The following is a 22,149-nucleotide window of genomic DNA, read 5'->3' on the forward strand; positions in this document are numbered from 1 at the left end:
CCGCTCCGCCCACGCGTGGTTAATTCCTCACCTTTGCGGGAAAATTAATTGGTGGGTGGAGTTTGGATGCCTCCCGGCCATCATGAGCACACGTCTACTGTGACTCATGCCATTCGGGAGCCGTCCTGGGTACCTGAGTGCCACGCCCATCCCCGCCCCCTCACACCGCGGCGGAATTTGCAGCACGGCCAATGTGTTAAGGGTCTGATTAAAACTGTTGAAGGTGCTGGAGCAGGTGGCACGTCACCCCCACACCGCTAAGAGTCGCTGCTGCCCGCATGCCAGATTACAAGTAATTTTGTGGTCTGTTGGGTGGGCGGCATGGCAATCCCACAGTGGCGCTGTTTATTGGGATCCTTAATCCATGCAGGAACTGGGGGTGCAAATCTACATGGGGGTCAACATGTGCCCCCCTACATGCATGCCCATTAACTAGGGCAAGAGAGGGCCCCCTTTCGTTCCTCACCAACAGTAGTTACACGGAGGAAGAACATCCATGACACTTCTGGCGGTGAAGAAAGTCGTAATATGTTTGCCAGTGCCTCACGGCACCACCAAGCATATTGCAGCCCTCAGACTGAAATGGGACCTCCAGGGAACATGGTTCCTTGGCGGTTGCGACGGTTCAATGGCGGTCTGACCAATAAAATCCTAATAGGGCGGTTGGACCACTAGACTCGTAATCAGGCTCTAAATGATTATGTGGTGTGGAGCACAAAAGAATCTAAGATAGATACATTTTGAATCTTAATAGTCCTGAACCTATGGGTCTAGGATATTCTATAGGATGTCAATTTCAAGCCTGAAGTCAGGCAGATTTTCGCAAGAATATTTATTGGATTTTCGTTCTCAAGGTGGTAAGTGTGAAGAGAGTTCACTGTCTTCAGCCGCGGTTCGTGCAGGTAACATCGGTGGGGCCTGGTTGGGGGGGAGGTTTGAGGGACAATGCAGACGGAAAATTAATCATTTATTTAATTTTCCCTCAGCATCGTCCCTTGAAATCCCCCCCCAACGAGGCCCCACTGATGTAACCTGCACGGACCGCAGCTCCCTATCTTGCTATGTGTTTTTATTCATGAGATGTGAGGCAAGTGTTTACTTGTTTGTGAGATTGGAATTCAGCATTCCCTAATATTTCTTGAATTGAAAGTAGAGTGTTTGCTTAAGCACAGTGTTGATTTTATGGTGATATGAGCTGTGTTACCCTTCCATAGGCTGGTTCAATTTTGTAGCAGTTAAGACGTGGGCACTGTAAATATATTGAACAAAGGTTGAATTGGAATTTGGCATAACTAAATGCTAAAGAAAAGAGTGCCATCTGAACATATAGAAAAACTCAGTTGCCAGCAGGCATCTGGATTTTCACATGATAAAATTTGCCTGATCATCGCTTATAAGCAGTAATAAAAATAGAATGCATTATCAAAATCTTTTTCAGACTTTCTTTCCATGTTTCTTTTGTTCTTGTATATGAATTGTCTTCAAGAGCACACTCTACCTAAAATAATTGAATATCTTTATTACTTTTAATTTATTGACCACTCTCAGTCCTCTCATTTGTTATGTTCTCTATCTGCTCAGGTTCACTGTAAAATGGATGGCAGCCAATTCCTTGAAAATAACCCGGATAAAACCAAGGTGCTTATTATTCCAACAAATAGCCCTTGGTGTGACCTTTTCTGGCCCTCAGAATTGGGAGTGGTCCCAGTGCCAGTCCCAGCGGTAAAAAGCTTGGGGCTGAAAATTGATTCGGAATTTTCCATGTCTTGTCAGGTCTCCTCTGTTGTGGGAATCTGTACGGATGTACTTAGGCAGTTACGGAAACTTGTTCCCCTCCTTTCCACATCTGCGCTGCAGTCAATTGTTTCCGCCACTGTCATCTCTCTGCTGGACTATGGGAATGCCCTTTACCTCGGCCTCCCCCAGAAGCTCCTCAGGAGACTGCAAGTTGTACAAAATGATGCGGCTAGGCTTATTTTCGGATGCACTAGGAGGACGCAAGCCACCCCTTTGTTACATAAATTGCACTGGTTGCCCATTAAACAGTGAGTGCAGTTTAAGGGTCTTTGTATAGGCCACAAGGCAATTTATGGTGAGACACCTAAATATATAGAAGATCGCTTGATCAAGTACGTTCCCGGTCGGGTTCTGCGATCATCTGAGGCTTGTAGGCTAGTCTCACCTAGGTATAGCCTTAAATCCAAAGGGGGTAGAGCGTTCTCTGTCCTCCTCCCACAGGTCTGGAATGATCTGCCAGAGTACTTGCAAAAGTTAAGCCCAGTCACTTGTCCAATATTTTTACTTAATCATTTGTCCCACCGATTTGTTCCTTGACTGCAGGGCTCTATAAGTGGTCAACATTTTTAACATATATAACAATATGTCATACTCCTTTCCACATATAACTGACCTTTCTTTTGTCCTGTTATTCTCAACACTGAGCAACCCACAAATCATAGATGTAATACACCTTGCTATATTGTTATAGTTACTTCACACCAGTAAGCAATATAGCTTTCTTGGCAACTTATAAGCACAGTCCTTGCTCACAAAATATTTCTCTGGAGCAAATCCACATTTCTGTTAGGTTTTTACATACTATTTGCTAATATATGTGTGAGCAAGAGCATTGACTCATTGTCAGTGAAATTGCTCTCCCACCCTCGCAGCTCCACCATTAAGCGAGGCCTTCCCCCCGAGCCCCTGCACTCTTGAATGTTGGTGTTCGAGGCCCTCCTCCACCCGCAAGTTTACCTGTGCCTCATCCCTGGTGGTCCAGTGAACCTCTGTCTCCTTTTCTCTTGCTCCGTTTTCCACTCCGTTTCCACTTGTTTTTTCCCTCTTTTTAACCTCTTGGCTGCACTTTTCTGCTTTTCTTCCCACTTTCATTTCCTTTTATTTCCTTTTTTATTCCTTTATTCCTCCTTATCCTCCCGCTTTCCCCGCCGCTGCTGCCCCTGCGGCCCCTCCCCCCCCAGCACAACCAGCGCAATCCAGCTCCCCTCCCAGCTGTCTAGCCCCCCCGACCCCTACTTAAAGGCGGCCGCTGCGCTGCCATGCCAATAGCAAGCCTGCCTGTGCCGTCCGTGACCCGACTGCGTCCAGCGCCCAGGAACCCTGGACCTCCGCGCTGCCAACGCTACGACCCAGCAACACTCCACACACTCAACCCAAGCCGCAACAACAACTGCAAGCTAGCATCACCAGCCGACACCCACGGACCCTTCAGCTGTCACCGCTGCCGGCACACCTACAGCACCGCCAGGAACAGAGACCCAGCACAACCCGACCGCAAGAACACTCCCGAGACCCTGCAATGCATCCTCCTCAACGTCAGATCACTGCACAAACATGCCACCGAAATCTGGGACCTCCTCGACATCACCACCCCGGGCGTAGCATTCCTCACCAAAATCTGGATCAACACCACCTCGGGACCGGACATCGCCATCGGCATTTGCCAAGGATACAAGATCTCCAGGAAAGACCGCCCCACCTGCCCGGGAGAAGGAATCGCCATCGTCCACAAATCCACCCTCCGCCTGAGCACTCTCCACGGCGAGCCCACAGACCTGATGGAACACCTTCACTTCAAGATACTGGCCAGCCCCACCACCACCCTCCGAAGAACCCTCATCTACCGACCCCTTGGACCCGCGGACCATTCACCAACTCCATCACAGACATCATATCCCCGCATGCCATCACATCCACCAACTACACCCTACTGGGAGACCTCATCTTCCACCTCGACAACCAACTGGACCCCAACATCACATCCCTCCTGGACATCCTCCACAAAATTGGACTCCGCCAGATCGAGACCGAACCAAGCACTCAGCAGCCCACCCCCTCGACCCCCTCTTCACAACAGGAAACTCCATCACCTTCAGCCACACCACCGAAATCCCGTGGACTGACCACCGATGCGTCCATTTCACCTTCAGAATACCCACCATCCACATACATCAGCACCTGCTCCCATGAAAAAACTGGACCAAAATCACAGACAACCAGCTTACCTCCTCACTCAGCAACTCCACCCCAACCATCGCGGAAGATGACAACCCCAACACCGCAGCCCAAACCCTACACAGATGGATCTCCGACAGCACCAATACCATAGCCCCTCTCAAGAAAAACAACAACACTCGCGCCAAGAAAGCCAAATGGTTTACCACAGAACTTCGAGAGGCCAGAAGCACGTTCCACTGCCTCAAAAAGGCCTGGAGGAACTCCAAATCCACAGAAGCCCATAACGACTTCAAAGCCGCCACCAGCGCTCACCACCAACTCATCAGAAAAATTAGGAAAAAGGCAATTGAAGATGGAATCTCCACACAAGCGCACAACAGCAAAGAACTCTTCAGCATCATCAAGGAGTTCGCCCAACCCACCAGCGAGTCTACTGACATCACTCTCGCACAAAACCTCTGTGACAAACTCAGCACCTTCATCCACCTCAAAATCAAGAACATTTACGACAACTTCGACAAAGACAAGCAACCCACTGAACCCCCAACAACCACTCCGACACCCTTAAGCCAACGATTGACAACTGGACAGCCCTCACCACCAAAGACACACTGAAGACAATGAAGTCAATCCACTCCGGGGCCCCCACGGACCCCTGCCCCCACCACATCTTCAACAGAGCCGCCAACACCATCGCACCCATGCTCCGCCACACCAACAACCGATCCCTGATGAACGCCTTGTTCCCCGACGACTGGAAACACGCCAAGATCAACCCCCTCCTGAAGAAGCCCTCGGTGGACCCCACCGACCTCAAGAACTACAGACGCCATCTCCCTGCTCCCGTTCCTAGCAAAAGTCATTGAGAAAGCCTTCAACACCCAACTTGCCACCTTCATCGAAGAGCACAACATCCTCGACTCCTCCCAATCCGGCTTCAGAAAAAACCACAGCACAGAAACCACCCTCCTCGCGGCAACAGACGACATCCGCTCCCTACTGGACAAAGGAGAAACAGTAGCCCTCATTCTCCTTGACTTCTCAGCAGCGTTCAACACAGTCTCTCACCGCACCCTACTACGCAGACTTCACAACACAGGGATCCTAGACAAGGCCCTCGACTGGATCCACTCCTCCCTCACGGGCAGAACGCAGTGGGTCAGACACCCCCCTTTCCTCTCGGACCCTACACCTATCACCTGCGGAGTCCCCCAGGGGTCCTCCCTAAGCCCCATACTCTTCAACGTCTACATGACTCCACTCTCCCCATCCTCAGAACCAACGGACTCAATATTGTGTCGTACGCAGACAACACCCATCTCATCCTCTCCTTATCCAACAAAACCACACTGCCAAAACTTTCAAGAAGGCATGGAAGCCTTCGCCAAATCGATGAAAAGCAGCTGCCTACAACTCAACACCGACAAAACAGAAGTACTCATCTTGGGCCCAAACCCTGACGCCTAGAATGACACCTGGTGGCCCCCAACCCTTGGAAGCCCACCCACCCCCACGGACCACACACATAACCTTGGAATCATCCTGGACTCCGAGTTCAAAATGGACCGCCAGATCAACTCTGTCTCATCCTCCCGCTTCCACACCCTCTGCCTCTTACATAAGACCTTCAAACGGATCCCCCTCGAGCACAGAAAGACCGTCACTCATGCCCTCGTCACCAGCAGACTCGACTACGGCAACGCACTCTACGCCGGAATAAACAAAAACCTCACCTACAAGCTACAAAACATCCAGAACGCTGCCGCAAGACTGGTCCTCAACCTGCCAAGACACTGCCACATCTCCCAGCACCTGCGCATACCCCACTGGCTCCCCATCGAGGCCAGAATTACCTTCAAGATTCTCACCCCGCACACAAGGCACTCCACGACACCAGACCAGCATACCTGTACAGCCGACTGAAATTCCACACACCTCAAAGGACCCTACAATCGGCCCAGCTCTCCTACGCCGTGGTTCCCCGCACCAGAAAGACCAGATCGGGAGGCCACTCCTTCTCCTTCCTCGCTGCCAGAGCCTAGAAAGCCCTTCCGCTCCACCTCAGACAGACAACATCACTCTCCATCTTTGTGAGAAACCTCAAAACCTGGCTCTTCGACAGACACCCTCCTTGATGGGCTGGAACCTGACCCCCCCCCCCAATTCACCCCAGTGCCTTGAGACCCTCACAGGTGGCCGCGCCCAAGGGGTTAACAAACACCTGATTGATTGATATTAGACACTTAATTGGCACCCCAGCAGCCATGAATACCCTTGCATCAAGTGCTTGCACTACATCTTCTTTTAGCCCTATGGGCTTTCTACAGTAAATTATACTGACAAACACCCCTATATCCCTATATAGTAGGTCCTATCCAAATGCACCATTGATAATGACCTGCAGATGATTAACTAAGTAAAACATCAGCGCCTACAAAAGTGTAGGAATGCATTTCATGATGATTTCTGGGAAATCCTTTGCTTTTTTCCATTTGCTTTTTTCCATACAGAAATCTTTCTGTACGAGTTGCTCATATGCATATTATTTTGTACCTTAACATGTCATTATTAACACCAAAAGCTCTTTAGTGGGGATTGGAAGTCTCCAATTCAAATGTGTTGAAGTCTGACCAGTGATTTCCTTGAAATTATGTTTTCCCACCTCATTGACGTAATGAATAAAAACTAGTTGTATGCCTTTCTGAAGGTATAACACCTGTAAGCAAGAACTGGCTTTAACAACAGATGTCACTTTTTCATGCATGGGCTGTTGTCGCTGTCATTCACATACATGTCGGATCGCACTGCAGCTATTGGTTGGTGTTGTATTATCTGTGGCATGTAGTGTAGCCAAGACTACAAATTCCAAAATACATTTGGCTGTCAAATGAAAAGCTAAGATTATTTCAAATCTAAAGTTTTTTTTCTCTTCATGATAATTAGACACTTTTCTGCTGATGTGATAATATGGATAGGTGAAAAATTCTGCATTTTCTCATGGACTTATTGGCACCCCACACAGTTAGTTATATTTGCGGTTGAATAGGTGTCTCTTTGCTGACGCCTAATTCCTGCAACCCATGTACAAAGATTCAATGCCAGTTTGTCGTCTCATTTTGCTATGCAGTATCGCAATGTACCACTGTTTAATTTTTTTCATAGTAAACTAACAACAATCATTCCCTTCAAGGAAACAGTTTGCTGTGAACTCGGCAATATTTACCAATCATATCATTTTCCTTTGGGAAATTAGGTCAAAATAATTTGCAAAATGTAAACAAGAGCATCAGGTGGGGGTTCTTTAGTTCTATTGCACAGAATAAAATAAGTGCTGTTGATTCTGCACTTGAAGAACTACACAGTGCCTGTGTCACACAGGTTGAGAAGAATGTCCTTTTACATAGCACTACTGTCTGAAGTATGGCCACATACTGTGTTGTTGTGGCACTGTCTGTTCCATGATAACAAAGTCTGTAACATAGTTGACTGTACTAGAACTACAGACCATACTACGGTATTGCAGTCTTCTCTAGCGGTTTCTCTTGACTACACCTCCGAACTACATTGGACTGACCACCACTGCGTCCACTTCTCAATTCAATTCAAAATATCTTTATTCGATTGTTAGATGCAATCATAAAAGTACAGATAAAAAAATTGCATATTTACAATATTAAAAAGATACATATATAAGAATACAGGAATTCATTAAATTCATAGAAGTCAAGCACAAGGGGGAAAAACAATTAAAATTATAAAGTGCAGTTATATGACCATACGTTTCCTAATAGTCATCACATTTTTTAAATACAAAGTTGTTGTTGCTACACATACATGATTGTCAAGTGCTTGAATATTAATCATCGCCGCACGGCAATGACGAAGTCCTAATTCTCTTAAAAATGGCGATAGAACATTTTTCCTCATATCATCATACAATTTACAAAATAGGAATACATGAATGGTACTCTGGGGCGAGATATTGTAACGGGAAACAACCTTTACAACGCAACTTTTACCAAGCAGTGCCTTTACGATGCAACTTTTACAACGCAAACCATTACAACGCATTGCGCTGGGGGGCGCTCTAGGATAGGGAATACGTTTAATTTACTATCCAACACCTTCCCTACTATCCACGGGGACTGGAGTTGGAATAGTAAATTAAACTATTCTCTATCCAGCGCCCCAAAGTATTATGCGTTGTAAAGGCATGCGTTGTAAAAACAGCGTTGTAAAGGCATGAGATGTAAAAGCATGCGTTGTAATGTCATACATCCTGTCACAAGGGCAAAGAGGTAGATCGTGCGTCCAATTAGTAATCGTAGGAAAGCTAACCAATCTGTGGAAAATGTCAAATCTAAAGCGCGAAAGTAAAAAGCACTCATAATTATTAGTTACATATATTAAGTAGGGCTGAATCTTAAACGTTTCTAAAACCAATTGATGCTGCTGGACAGAAGGTTTTAAGACCTCCGCTGCAGTCCTATGAGAATCCAAAAGGGCTAGACACTCCTTCTTCAAATCTTTCCGTAAGGTTGCTGAAATATCCATAGGATTCAGAAAATATTCTTCTCTCCCAATATCTTTAAAAAAATTAAAAACATACTTCACCCATGGTATTTTAGTAGCACCCTCCAATTTTAAAATGTCTATCAGGACATCTCTGTTTAAGTGTGTTGCTTCTTGTGTCCAGAGTCTGTGCCATAACAGCACTGGCTCTATTTTAATCAGGTCTGTTATGTAAGAAAGACCTAATTCTGAGTGACAATTAAAATTAGAGGAGCTTTTGGGGAGTGCCAGGATATATTTTAAAAAGAATTTTCAGCAACCTGGATAGGGGCGGAGTTTGCAAAACCCCAAACCCCACTACCGTAGGTAGCACCAGCTACGCATTTGGCTTTATAGATTTGAATTAATTCTGCAGGGGGTCTAGTCACTAGTTTACTTGAGAAGATTTTAAGAGCAGTGGTCGATCGAAAAAGCTCAAGCTTTTTGACAGAAACAGCTTGGGTCCACGTCTCCTTTTGGGCAAAAAGTATCCCAAGATAAGAAAAAGGCTTGGCAAATTCGAGCTTCTGTCCTGCTATCAAAATTGGCCTCTTGGATTTATTTTGCCTACCACAATACATAGTCCACTTCTCTTTCACCAAACCCTCCGAACACCACCACGCCCACCGCTACCCACACAGAAGCTGGAAGCAAGGTCTCTGAAGATCAACTTGTCACCTCTCTCCGCAAAACGCCACCGCCGACCTCCACGGCTGCCAATGCCTCAGCACACAATTTCCACCTATGGATCTCTAACTGCTCTTACACACTGGCTCCCCTCATGAAACCCTCCGGCAAGCAGCCTTCCAAGAAAGCCTGCTTTTTCTTCCCTGCCCTCCAAGAGTCCAGGCGCACCTACAGACGGCTTGAGAGAAGATGGAGGAGTAGTAAGACCTCGGCAGACCACGCAGCCTTCAAAACCGGTGTCACCACACACCACCACCACCTCATCAGAACCACAAAGAAAACAGCCAACGCACACAGCAGCAAATAATTCTTCACTGTGATCAAAGAATTCACCAAACCCAGCACAGTTGCCACAGACATCCCCCCGCCCCAGACCTATGTGACACATTTGCCACCTTCTTCCACCCCAAGATCATAGATATCTATCACAGCTCTGCAACCCAGGACCCATACACAACCACCGCACCCAAATGCTTCAGATCCAAGCCGACCCTGCTCAACTGGACCTGCCTCACCTCTGACGACAACCTAAGGATAATGAACACCATCCACTCCGGAGCCCCCATGAAACCCTGCCCACACTACATTTTCAATTGAGCCGGCGCCACCATTGCCTCTGAACTCTGCCACACCATCAGCTACTCCATCGAGCCCGCCACCTTCCCTGAAGACTGGAAACAGGCAGAGATCAACCCCCTGCTGAAAAAACCCTCTGCTGACAAGACTGACCTCAAGAATTACAGACCCATCTCTCTGCTCCCCTTCCCAGCCAAAGTCATCGAGAAGGCCATCAACGCCTGTAGGAGAGTAGGGTCTGCTTCCTATGGTAACCCCCACGTTTTGCTGTGTTTCCCTGGTTTTTCGACTTTAGTATGGCTGTGGCCCTGCTAATCAGGACCACAGCCTAGCTGTTCTCTCTCTAAATTGATACCATGTACTTTAGGTACATACCAAATTGATTACTGGGTTACCCTTGTGAGTCCCTGTATATGGTACCTTAGGTACCCAGGGCATAGGTACCCCAGAGGCCTACCAGGGGCTGAAGCATGTATTATGCCACCCCTGGACAGCCTTCCGAAATGGCACCACAGGTCTGCACTTGCAGCCTGGGTAAGGTGGTGTAAGCACCCCTTACTTAGATATAGTATACCTATATCTACCTTTACATATAGACACATATTAACCTATAAGTCACTCCTATGGCAGGTCTTGACAATCCTGAAGGCAGAGTGCTTGGTTTTGTGTGAGAGGGTGCCCAAGCGTGAGTTGAGCCCCTCTGAAGCTTTCGGAATTATCTCCTTATAGCTGTTCTATGATATAACCATACCATATACACTGAAGTGCATTATAATCCTCGCGGTTAATGCTAAATTTGGTTTGGCTTTATCAAAACATGTCGTGTTTGGTGTCAAACACTTTGGAATACTACCCCCCCCCCCCGCCAGTTGTGGCTGCGGGGGTACCATTCCACCCTCCTAGAGGGAAAAGACATGTACACACTGGTACACCCAATTAAAGTTAAACAGAGCCCCAGCATCACAAAATGGATGTAGCTGCCACAGACATGATCCTGCTGCTGGATGAAACTCCAGAAGGGGAGGCCTGGACAATAGGTTTTCTGTCCAGGGAGGGGCAAGCACCTCCCCAGGCAGGCTTTGGCTTATTGGGGCAGGGTGGGTTGCATTCAGTGAATGCTTTTCAGAAACTGCCTGGGGCACACAAGGTGCTCCATGCATTTCCCAGTTCAAACCGGTTGCTGGGGTGCTCTGCCCCAGCTCTGGCGCAAAACTGGACAAAGGGGAAGGGGTGTAACCACCCCCTCCCCAGGTCCTCCCATAGGTTGAACCCTAGAGTTAGTCCAACCCCTAAACTTACTATAAGAATAGGAGCCCAGTCCCTAGGACTTTAGATTACCCTGGACGAATCTCTGCAACATATATCTTGGACCTTTGACATTCCATATCGACTGGAAGACGAAGTGACCACCCTGTTCAAACAGGCACCAACAGCATCTTTGCCTTTCTGCATTTGCGAGGCCCCCGCCAGATCCCGAAGAAACTGCAACACAGGACATGGACTTCCAGACATCTCTGAGGCTGGCCCGAGATCCCAGCAAAGCTGAGACCCGTAGCTGACACGAGAGACATGGGACTGGAACTCCTGGACATCCTGCATTTTTGCAACTGCGCCTACTTCCCGAGGTATCCCGAAGTTGTGCATTGGGGTATTTGGAGCCCCTGCCCCGAGCACCTTTTGCACCGAAGCTTAGAGGCCTACACTCCACGAGTATTCCGTGAGCCCGCTTTGTGCATTTCAGCTCGAGGCGCCTTCTTGGTTCCTAGTCCGTTGGCTAGTGAGCCCCTACAAAGGCCAATCCTTTGTTCTTTGAGCTTTTCTGGTTGCTCCAGCTGTGCTCTGACTCCCCTCCAAAGGAGGAGTCCCCCAGACCTTGCTGGTCTGAACCGAAGCCAATCTCTTCATCTTGCATGGGTTGCTGTTGCCACGGCTTGTTGGGTTCAATCCAGATTCCGACGCTGCAGCACTCGACATCCTTCGTGGGACAGCTCGAATCCAGCTCCTGGTCATCGTCGATGCCTCCTGGTCCTTGTGGCTGAGGAGTCAAGCTTCACCTCTTTCACCTTTAAGCACCCGACATTGGCTGGCAACTTCTTTCTGCCATCCTGGTCACTGGCTAGTGACCCAGACTCTGTCCCCTCTGCTTTCAGGTTCTTCACATCTCCGATCCACCCGGACCCTTTTCCTATGGTCGCCTGCAGCATTTCTTCGCAGCTCTCCATTGGAACAGACGGCGAAACCCGACACCAAAAGACACCTATGCACCCGACTTCCCTGGGTGAGGTAACACAAGTACTCTGGTCCTCCAATGGGTCTTGACTCTCAAAGTGTCCTAGTCTAAAAGGGTTCCATCGCAGTTCACCTCTAGGTGCCCTTAATATTTAAAATTGTAACTTGTTCGTTCTCCATAGAAAGTCAATGGTAATCCGCAGCTGTGTTTAGACACTGCATGCGTCCCCCCTGGGCCTCCTGCGTCCCTACCTTGGGTGGTTCCTGGTTGCCCCATCGGTTCTACAGGCCCTAGGCCTGCTTTCTATCCCTCATGTGGTTCTTATACCTCTATTTTAGTATATGGTTTGTGAGGCCCCTAGGACAAAACGTATACTGTGCAACTTATCGTATGCTAATTAAGTTCCTTGTATTGTACTTTTACCTCTGACCTCATAAAGAATCCAGAGGGGTTGTGTTTAGATTAAATACATATATATTTGATATATACCTTGTGTGGTGTACTTTCATTTGATCATTCAAGAGACTATATCTGGTAAAACAACTTGCTTAACTCACCTCTAAGTCTTAGCCTGAAGGCTGCTCTCCACAGCTACCAATAGGATAGCTTTCTATAAGGTTGACTTTACAACCTACCATCAATAAGGGTCGTTTGGACTGGTGCAAAGTGCCCACTAGAATAGTGGACATCATATACCAGGCCAACTACTCACATTGGTGTGCAGCATTTGGGATTACAGCTTGCATTGTTTTACCAGATAATCTTGAGAATATCATTTGAAAAATCACATTAAGGTACCAGTAGGTACATATAAATCAAGCTTAAAATACATAAATTCTACTGAACTTAGAAGTTGTAGGTGTTAAGGGCTTAGCACACCCTGACTACAACTCCTAGAGAGGTTTAGTAGGAAACCAAGATGTGTAGGTAGGTGCACACACCACACCTTACTAGTCATGGCTTTAAGGGCAGGAGCTAGTGTCTCTCTGCCAGATGTCAGCCAGGGGCAGACATCTAAATATGACGCTTTCACCTTTCAAGAGTTAAGGGGTTTGTGTGCCACAAGAAAATTAAAGCAAGGACAAAGCCCCACCACCTGATAGATATCTTAGTGTTAGATGACTTGGAAAAAGCATCAGATCCTGATAGACTATGTAATGGGGAGGGGGTGCAACCATCAACTGAAGAGGATCCCAGTGGGTTACCCCACCAGGACTCTGAGGATGCAAACCAGGGTGATGTCAATGGACCCAACCTGGGGAATCGAAGTCTACCTGGAGATGAAGTGGGCCAAAATGGTCCTCCCTCCATCCCGCCACGTAGACCTGGTGGTGTGCTAGAAGGGAAAGATCATCTTCAGTGGAATCTGACCATTCTGGTACATCTGTAGGGTCCTCTGCCTCTGCTCATAGTAGGAGAACTTCTCCTCAGAAGAGGGAACATGAAGCTAGAATGAGAGAAGTCAAGCTTAAGATAAGGAGGCAAGAAATTGCCTTAGAAAAAGAGACCCTAGCTCTTGAGAGAGAGAGAGAGAAAAAGGATGGGGATAGAATCCCCTGGTGGCAGCAATATCCCTAGTGGTAGGGATAGGTCTTTTGAGCATATAAACCTAAACAAGATTGTCCCTCCCTATCAGACTGGGGATGACATCCACAAATGGATTACTGCAGTGTAGAGGGCCTGCAAAGTACAGAAGGTACCCCAGGAGCAGTGGGCACCAATCTTATGGCTCTCCTTTGCAGACAAAGGTAGAGATAAGCTTCTCACTGTCAGAGAAGAGGATGCTGAGGATTACATAGTCCTGAAGAGTGCTCTGATAGATGGGTTTGGCCTAACCACTGAACAGTATAGGTTGCAGTTCAGAGATACCCAGAAGACACAGACTCAGGACTGGACTGACTTTGTAGATTGTGCTACTAAGGCTCTGGAGGGCTGGTTGCTGGGCAGTAACGTGTGTGACTATACAGGATTGTATAATCTAATCATGAGAGAACAGATACTTAATAACTGTCAGAACCAGTTGTTGCATCAGCACTTGGTTGACTCTGATCTGACCTCTCCCCAAGAATTAGAAAAGAAGGCAGACAAATGGGTCAGAACCAGGGTAAAGCAGAAGGTACAGAACCAAGGTGGTGACCAAAAGAAGCAAGACCAAAAGGTTGGGGAGAAAGCTAAAGACCAGTAGTCTTTGCAAGGTCCCCAAAAAGCTTCTAATGGTGGGGGTCCCCAATCTGAAAAGAAAGAAGGCCAAAGAAAACCATGGTGCAAAGTTTGTAAGGTTAATAGTCACTGGACTAGTGATTGCACCAATAAGGAGACAGCTCCAGCCACAGTTGCCCCTAAGGCAACTGTTCCCTCTAGTACAGCTCCAAGTGGTGGGTCTCATCAGAAGGGTGTAGTAGGGTTAACCCTGGCAACTGGGATGGACTCTGGCCTAGTCAGAGTGCCAACTCAAGCTGTTTTGATCTGTGATGGAGGCATGGACATGACCTCCTCTGCGAGTCCCAGTAATCTGGGCACGTACAGACAAACTCCTTTAATCAATGAGAAAAAGGCTCCGGCCTTCAGGCACACAGGTGCCAGTGTCACAATGGTGATACCTGACTTTGTGGACCCTGGATAAGTCATACTTGGAGAGACTTACCAAGTGACCAATGCTAGCAATGTCACTACCACACATAGTATGGCAGTTGTTAATTTTTCCTGGGGAGGGGTAACTGGCCTTAAGAAGGTTGTGATACATTCAGACCTCCCTGTAGAATGTTTGCTGGGAGTGACATAGAGACTTCAGTCTGGTCTGAAGTGAAGTTTAGGACACATGCAGAAATGTTAGGAATCTCAGCACATGTTCTTGCTGTGACTAGGTTACAGGTCAAAAAAGGACTAGCAGAGTGATCACTAACTTCGAAAGGGGAGTCTCACTATTTGTGTCTCTAAAGTAGATAAAGAACACGCAAAGCATCAACCAACGTCTGGAACAAAGACACAGCACAAGGGCTAAAACCCTTATTTAACTTGGAAACAAGGTATATTGAAAGAAGGAAACAATGGTTCTGAAAGAATATTTTATTTAGACCATTGTGAATCATTATGTGAATACAAGCATTCTTAACGATAGAAACAAAAATCAATTAATTGTGTGTGATGATAAAAATGCTTCACAATGAAGAACCATATAAGGACCATCTCGGGCATTACATTTATGCAGAAATTTAATTTATACTCATTCTGCATTCATATATGTATGTACATATTTTGATGCATATTTTGCTAATGGTACAGTGCACTGTGAGTTGTGGTTGAATGAATACAGAGGTTTTCAGGTTGGATCAGGGCCAGGAGAAGAAAGGACCTGAAGTCTGCACTTTCTGCTAGAGGAGCTAAGGACTTGCCTAGAGCAGTAATCTTCAAACTTTTTAAAGGTAGCTCCCCTTTTTTAATAAACTGGCAATGTTTAGATATGTTGAAACATATTTAAACATTGCAGCTATGTTACCCCTTTTTAAAAATGCTGTGAAAAACATGATTGCCAAAGATACTCTTCTGGTCAGCCTAGACTTGCTAAAGTTTAATGGTGAGGGAGAGAGGTTCGAGGAATATGTGGAGTCCCTTCCCCTTTGACACCTACTCTCAGCCAGTATATAAATGACAAAAGGTGCTAATGATGGCCCATTACATAGCAGCTTACTGACTCATTGTTTCAACTTGATACAAACACTTTTATCAGCCATGATACCTCTTAGTCAGAGCTTGGCACCTGCCTGGGATCAATTAAGGGCCCCCCATTTGAAGACCTCTGGCCTAGAGCTTAGAAGCCTGCCTTCCTGCTGAGAGGGGGAAGAAATGTGCCTGGCCATGCAGAAAAAGAGACTGTCAAGGAGGAGAAGACAATTTCATTCCCAATATAGGGAGCCACTAAAGAAAGTAAGCAACTATGTGAGAGCGAAGCCAAGAGCTAAACTAGGGTCGAGGGGTCCCTCGAAGAGTCTCTGAGTTGTTGTGTGGAATTCCACGGAGACATCTAAAAGTGGCAAGCATTGTCTGTGAATAGCAGCTGACTGTGGGACTGAAAGACTGGTGCTGCTTCTACAGACATCTGAACCAGAATACCTTATTGCCACCAAAGTGGGAGCCCTGATTGTCCTGGAGACTAAAACTGCTGAAGACACCTTCCTATTCACAATAGGTCTGGAGGCTACACCTACCATCAACAGCACCTAGTTGGTACCCACACTAGGGAGACTACTAGCACTGAAGCAGCTGTAGCCCCAAGAGTTTGAGAGTCTGCTCCAGAAGAGTAAGATCACTGCACGCATCTGTCCTACCCCTCCTGCACTGTAATGTCAATAACGCCTGTAACTTCAGGCCAAAAACTGAGTGGAATGGAGATTGATGAAGCAGACAGAAGTTTGGCATATGAACTTGAGCCTTTAGTGAGTAAAATGTAGGAGGTCAAAGTAAACTGAACTGTTGTGTGCCTCTATGCCTTGGAAGTGTTCTTGCTGAACTGCACATGTGCTTATTCGGTGCCTTGCCCTGTGTTACCCATGAGGAATTATAGAAACTGGAGGATGTCATTAGCAGGGTTAGGGTACCAAAAGGTGTAGTGCCTCATGGAACATCGCAAGCAGGATTACAACCCTGTGTCTTTAGCCCCTTACTGCACTGTGTAGTATTATGTTATGCTGTTGGATTGGAGTACTTTGTTTTAAGCCAAAAGATAAACACTTGGCTAAACAATATGGTATTGTGTGTATTGGTGGACAGTTGAATTCTGAGATTTTGCTTCTCTGCTCACCCTCCCTACCCTGAGAGTCAAGCATGGAAAGGGTTTACTTGGCCTAGTTTGCAGTGACGTAGTAGGGGATACTCCAAGGCAACAGTGATAAACCACCTCAACCCCTAGAGTTATGCCCCAGGAGCCTCTGTCTGCCATGTAACCCTCCCCCCACCCCCAAACAGGGTATGACATATATTATTCACTGTCAAGAAAGATGGAATTGGCCAATGTGGGTTCCCAAGAGCAGATTGAAATCAGTGTGCACATGCAAAAGTAACCAGTAAAGAGGATCACTGACATGGAAAACGTAATCTTACTACAGAATCCCTTAAAATAGAAGAAAAACAAGTCAAGGATATTGGTAGCCAAGCATGAGCTACCAAAAGAAACCAGTCCAATTGATGGGAAGCAGCAATCTCTCACAGAAATTTGGCACTCTCGCATCGGCTGTAGCTGGTAGGTGAAGGAGGCAGGATGTGTTCTCCGGTTCCTATAACAAAGTCTTACAAAAAAGGAAGCCAATTTTACTGCGTGTTTAGTTGCACAACTACTAACCAATGAACTGCTGACAAGCAATAGATACAAAGATCGCTAATTCAGAACTCTTCTGTGCATATGTTGTTTGTTGAATACAAGCTCTGGCTGACAGCCAAAGCTGTCTCTATCAACTGATCTCACTTATTCAAGCTTGTGTTGTAGGGGCACACTCACAATGTTAAACCTTCATTTTAAGGCATAAAATGCTACCCATATTTGGTACTATCTAGTACTTTAAGTAACGGAGCATTGGGCATATTGTCCTGCAGTAATGGAAGAAGGCTACGGTCTTAATTATAAGTGGCCCATTAATTCTGATGGGCCAAGTAAGGGAGTAAGAAAACCCAAGCATCCAAAACAGCAGGTACCTGCTTTGGTCTCATGCGCTCTATCCGCAGGATCCTCCCAATACTTCCGCCCCTATCCAGGAAACTCCTGGTCCAAGGTCTGATCCTTGCGCGGCTGGACTACAGCAACATGGTATATCTGGGAGCTCCAGAAGCTACCATGGCTAAACTCCAGCGCACGCAGAACGCAGCCGCCCGGTTACTTATGAACCTCCCTTCCAGAGTATCAGCCAAACCAGCAATTAAGGCCCTCCACTGGCTTCCAATACGTCAAAGTGTCGAATTCAAGGCCCTGTGCACTGCACACAAACTGTTTAATGGTCTTGGCCCTGCTATTCTGAGAGACCTGGTTACCCCTTACATGGCCCCCAGGTCCCTTCGCTCGGATAATGAGCGTCTGGCCAACGTCCCCAGATACAGGAAGACTCGTACCGGCGGCCGACGCTTTTCTGTTAAAGCATCTTCCGGGTGGAATTCACTTCCCCGCCCCCTGCGGCTGGAACCCAGTCATCTGATTTTCAGGAAAAAACTGAAAACGCTGCTATTCCCAAAATAAAGTCCCCTCCTTTTCTCCTCTGGTCTCCACAAATGTTATAGCGCGGGGATGCCTCCGGGTCACCAGGCGCTCTACAAATCGCTAAAATAAATAAAAATAAAACTTGAAAGCTGCTAAAATCCCATTGTGAAACACTCTTGGAAAACATTTAGGAATCTGCTCTCAAACGCAGATTGGTATATAAGAAAGGGTTGACCCAAACTTAGTCAGAGGGACCTGGGTAATTTAGCGTTAAAGATAGAGGGGTCCCAGACTGGGAAAGGAAAAAGAATCATAGAAAGTAAAAATTTTAAATTTTTTAAATTATTAAATATACGAAGATTGAATTTCAAACGTATGGTTGTTTTTATTCACAACATACCGAAACCTGCAATTGGTTATTACAGTGTGAATCTAAAACAGTCATTAAATTGTTGTACCATAATTGTGCCCATGCGCGCAAAAGAGGAAAGGGAGTGGGGGGGTGCTGGTGTTGTGGAGGAAATCAGTGGATAGTGCAGGAAAATTTAATTGGTCCAAAAACAGATAGAATTGCATTTCATTCTATATACAATCACAAATAATTTCAAGTTGGACTCGCGTGTACGCTAGGATGTAACCAAGACGCGATGTCAGGGGGCGTGTCACATTGCATCATATGCATGGAAAATAGACTCTGTAATCTCACGGGGCAGTGATGGGGCGCTTTAGTATTGAGGTGTTTAAAAAGAGTTTTAAAAGGTCTAAATTCATTCAACAGGGTCACAGTACTCGATGGACCATCGTGGTGGGAAAAATCCCTAATAACATTATTATTTTACATGTTTTTTCAATCAGAAAATGGTTGCACCCGGTCTCGGTTGATTAAACCTCCTAATCAGAGAATTATCATTATTGTAAAAAACCAGTAAACATACCATGTTTATGCGCACGAATCATACCGCACTTACCACATAGGGTAGTGTAAGTTAGAAAACGGCGACAGTTTAATTATTATTGAATGTTAGATTCTGGTGAAATCACAGTGCACGTGCCAGCACGAATCATAACGCACTTACCACACAGGGTAGTGTAGGTTAAAAAACAGCAAACAGTTTGGATTCTGATGAAATCACAGTGCACGTGCCAACATAGGGTCGTGAAAACTGATGAGATATGTAGAGTCCATATCATTATTCAGAAAGACCGTAGAATAGTAGGAAAAAGAAATCTAGAAAGAATTCATAAAGTAGCTAATTGGGAAAAATTGTTCTCCGCCTCATTGAGGCCATTCTGGACCGAATCAAAAAATGAAATCCATTTAAGCTCCCTGACATTGAGAATTGGTGTGATGTCACCTCCTCTCGGTCCCAGTGTCACATGTTCTAGAATGATCCATTTCAGGCTTTCGGGAGTGTGGCTCTTAATCTCACAGTGTTCTACCAACGGGGCACCTGCAACATTACACCTGACGCAACTGCAATGTTGCAGGAAGCGTACCTTTGCCTTTTGTTGTGTCTGTCCCACATAGATCAAATCACATGGGCAGGTGATGCAATAGATACCGTTTGCAGTGTTACAGTTGGTTTGGGACTTAGGTTTTATACGGTGATGTTGAAACATAAATTCTTTGGTCTTGATGGTGTAGGGACAAGCTTTACACTTTTCGCACTTATAATGTCCCACAATGGGTGCAAGATTCCAGATAGCTGTTATAGTTGGTGGTGCAGAGGTCTCAAGAAATGAAGAAACTACATGGTCCCGGATGCTCCTAGCTTTTTTAAAGGAATGCATGGGTAGAGTGTTGTTGCCCAGTTCCTCAGCTACCAAAGGCCAATGTTTGTTAATTGTCTTTTTTATGGTATTGCTCTTTGTAGTATATGTTGTCACACATATTATCCGTTCTTCTCCACTAGATGGTCGGACATTGGGTTCCAGAAGTGATTCTCAATGGTTGAACCACGCTCGTTTTCTCGCCTTTTTGATGAGCCTTTTTGGGTATCCTCGTTCGATCAGAATCACTTCTGGGACCCAATGTCCGACTATCTCGTGGAGAAGAACGGATAATTTTTTGATTCGGTCCAGAATGGCCTCAATGAGGCGGAGAACAATTTTTCCCAATTAGCTACTTTATGAATTCTTTCTAGATTTCTTTTTCCTACTATTCTACTGTCTTTCTGAATAATGATATAGACTCTACATGTCTCATCAGTTTTCACGACCCTATGTTGGCACGTGCACTGTGATTTCATCAGAATCCTAACTGTTTGCTGTTTTTTAACCTACACTACCCTGTGTGGTAAGTGCGTTATGATTCGTGCTGGCACGTGCACTGTGATTTCACCAGAATCCAACATTCAATAATAATTAAACTGTCGCCGTTTTCTAACTTACACTACCCTATGTGGTAAGTGCGTTATGATTCGTGCGCATAAACATGGTATGTTTACTGGTTTTTTTACAATAATTATAATTCTCTGATTAGGAGGTTTAATCAACCGAGACCGGGTGAAACCATTTTTTGATTGAAAAAACATGTAAAATAATAATGTTATTAGGGATTTTTCTCACCACGATGGTCCATCGAGTACTGTGACCCTGTTGAATGAATTTAGACCTTTTAAAACTCTTTTAAACACCTCAATACTAAAGCGCCCCATCACTGCCCCGTGAGATTACGGAGTCTATTTTCCATGCCTATGATGCAATGTTTCAGAAAAGGGGGTGGTGAAGAACAGAGTGTCTGAATTAAGCAGACCACTCTTACCCAGTCCAAAGATCAGGGCTTGATCCATCACCGTTATTTAGCTCACTGCCCCATCCCAGCTCAGAACCTGGCTATATGCAAATTAGTCTGTCCCTGGCCCAGTGCATCATGGGAACAGGGCAGACCAAACTACCAAGCCAATTCTTCACCAGAAAGGAGACAAGCTACCGGGGACCGGTTTCTGGCATTTCAGCCTCGTCGGCCCGGCTTGCTTGAATCCTGATGGAGCAGTGAGCAAGGGACTCATGTCTGAGTATACCCTGCCACACCTATAGTGGCCAAAAACGATTCAGAAAAGGGGGTGGTGATGAACAGAGTGTCTGAATTAAGCAGACCACTCTTACCCAGTCCAAAGATCAGGGCTTGATCCATCACCGTTATTTAGCTCACTGCCCCCTCCCAGCTCAGAACCTGGCTATATGCAAATTAGTCTGTCCCTGGCCCAGTGCATCATGGGAACAGGGCAGACCAAACTACCAAGCCAATTCTTCACCAGAAAGGAGACAAGCTACCGGGGACCGGTTTCTGGCATTTCAGCCTCGTCTGCCCGGCTTGCTTGAATCCTGATGGAGCAGTGAGCAAGGGACTCATGTCTGAGTATACCCTGCCACACCTATAGTGGCCAAAAACGATTCAGAAAAGGGGGTGCTTAATTCAGAGACTCTGTCCATCACCACCCCTTGTTGTAAATATTTTTGTCCACCCTAAGCGTGGAAGGGTATACTCAGATGTGAGTCCCTTGCTGATTGCACCATCAGGATTCAAGCAAGCCGGGCCGAAGACGGCTGTAATGCCAGAAACCGGTCCCCGGAAGCTTGTTTTCTTCCCAGTGTAAGAATTGGCTTTTGTAGTCTGGTCTGCCCTGTTCCCATGATGCATTGGGCCAGGGACAGACTAATTTGCATACAGCCAGGTTCTGAAACTGGGATGGTGCAATGAGCTAAAAAACGGTGTTGGATCCAGCCCTGATCTCTTGACTGGGTGAGAGTACTCTGCTTAATTCAGAGACTCTGTCCATCACCACCCCTTGTTGTAAATATGATGCAATGTGACACGCCCCCTGACATCGCGTCTTGGTTACATCCTAGCGTACACGCGAGTCCCAAAAATTTTTTTTACTGGCGTCCTGAGACGAACGCTGTTTACTCACGGCCCCCCCAGTGAATGCATGGACTATTGACCCGA

The 22,149-nt window shown here is 46.3% G+C and overlaps 1 protein-coding gene across 1 annotated transcript in view; it reads left to right on the forward strand.

The window, feature by feature from the left end:
- The window catches only part of LOC144828830 (ras-related protein Rab-10-like), a 116,284-nt gene that overhangs the window by 40,931 nt on the left and 53,204 nt on the right, over positions 1 to 22,149 (forward strand). The gene's annotated exons all lie outside the window — the stretch shown is intronic.

The sequence above is a fragment of the Lissotriton helveticus genome, chromosome 4_1, assembly GCF_964261635.1.
Source record: "Lissotriton helveticus chromosome 4_1, aLisHel1.1, whole genome shotgun sequence".
In the NCBI taxonomy this organism is placed as follows: Eukaryota; Metazoa; Chordata; class Amphibia; order Caudata; family Salamandridae; genus Lissotriton; species Lissotriton helveticus.